Raw genomic sequence first — 2,202 nt, 5'->3', positions numbered from 1 at the left:
TGCTTCACATTTTAAGCCAAATAAATATTTTACTCGTCAATGTACTAGAGACGATAATAATATTACTGTTAGACAGAGGCAATGCCACAAACTATTTTAAGGGGCTAAATTTAACAATTTAGTATAAAAATATGGTGGTAAATTATATTAAAAATGAGTTTAATCTGTATAATTTACATTAATTAATACTAATATATTAATGTAAATTATTTTTAAAAAATAGATCAACTACCTTTTCTCTTTTTAAGTATAGCTTCTCCAGTATTTATCCTGGAGAAGACATTAATACGATTGAGTAAAAATTACAGGGGGGAAACAAGAATATAAGCTAAAATGAAGTAAAATTAAACAAATTTAGCATTATGATAAGCAAACCTAGTTGTAGTGTAGGGCAGAATGAACGGTCGTGATGCCATCAAGAGGTGAAGCTACCATATGATCTGATCAATCCTTTGGATGTTAGATCATGCTGGCAGCTTCAACTGCTGCTGGTGCACGATTTACATATACATACTATATCCACAGAGAGTGACTTTATTTCTTAGGATACTTGGAGAAGATGATATATAGAGAGAGAGAGCGAGAGCTGAAATTCATTAGATATCTCTATATGCTTTTTTAATGATTAAATATTTTATTCCATGCAGTGTTTAATTTAACTAAAAGTTAATGAAGTTGTGGTATTTTTAAAGTTAAAACTGTTTAGTTTTACGAAATCAAATTAAGTCGAGATATGTATTAACGGAAATTTAGTTGTGCAAATAATGCGAAAGTAAAAGATCATTTTGGTCTTCGAATTTTATAAGCGCTAGGTAGCAAACTGTTAAGATCATGAGTTCAAATTCTTCCACAAGTGCTCTCCCCTTTCTTAGGTTAATTAAAAATAAAATTGAATTATTTTGCTTATTGAATAATTTATTCATGTATTATTTTTAATTGACTTATAAATAAAAATATTATCAATGATTAATTAAATAATTGCATGTAAACTAGTTAATTCTGATATATAAACTTAGGCTCATATGACTCTTTATTTTTCATTTTTTTTGTTAAAGATAACTTATGATTTTTAAATTTTTATTTTGAAGCGACCCGTAATCTTTCAATGCATTTGGATACGTTTTATTCATCTAAACTAAATTACTCCTAGCAATGACACGTGAAGCTTTAGTACGATGGCCAAGGCCTTCAATGCGTGATGTCGGGAGTTCGATCCCGACTCTTCTACAGACCATAATTTTTTTGTTTAAAAATAATTTACAGCAATAATTCATTTCTATTAAATCTGTTAATAATTACTATTTCCACTATTTCCATGTTTGATAAAAAAAAAAATTGCTTCTAGCAATGGTAGAAATTTGGAAAGAAAAAGAGATGGAAGTGGTCCAAAGCAAGACAAAATGAATATAAAGATGGCCACGCCAAAGCCATGCAGACAAGACAGCGAGTTGTTCTATATATTATCCACTTTAACCTCAAAAATAGTGCTAACCCAACAGTTTATAAGGGACCCTATCCCTTTTCCGCTGCTTCTTCTTAGATGCCACAAATTGAAAAATCAATAAAAAAACAACTCTCTCCCGATAAATAACATATTAATTGAATTTTCACTTTCATAAAAATGAAAAAGTTATTACTTTTAATATCACATAAATAGAAAAAAAAAATTGAATCTTTCTGCGTGAATTGTAAATAAAATTATTCATTTTATTTTTATTTTTATTATAAACCTAATAAAAAAATAAATTCCAATTTTGCGGGTCTTTGAAAGTTTATTAGACTTCTTCTAATTTTTATAATAATATTTTAATTTTTTTATTTTGTTGCAATTTTAGCTGATATTTTCTAATCAGTTTAATTGTTTAATTTTTAGTTGAATTTATAAATTAACCATGTAATTAACAAAATTTATTTTTTATAATTTTAAAATTTAACTTTTAATATTAAAAAACAAAAATAATGTTGAAATTTAATTTTAAATTCTCTAACTTTTTGGATGGTTAAAAGAAACATTTGAAGCTAAAAATGATTTGAAAAGCCAAATAAAGCTACTAGGTATTTGTATTTAGATAAAAAGTTAAAAAAATAAAAATTGATTACAAAATAGCTAAAATTACAAATAAAATATTAAAATTAGGATATTATTACAAAATTAAAAATTTTGAATAAAATTACTATAACCTGCAAATATTTGAATTTGTT

The sequence above is a fragment of the Mercurialis annua genome, linkage group LG6 (genome assembly GCF_937616625.2).
Source record: "Mercurialis annua linkage group LG6, ddMerAnnu1.2, whole genome shotgun sequence".
Classification (NCBI taxonomy): Eukaryota; Viridiplantae; Streptophyta; class Magnoliopsida; order Malpighiales; family Euphorbiaceae; genus Mercurialis; species Mercurialis annua.
Note: the sequence above shows the minus strand (reverse complement) of the source record.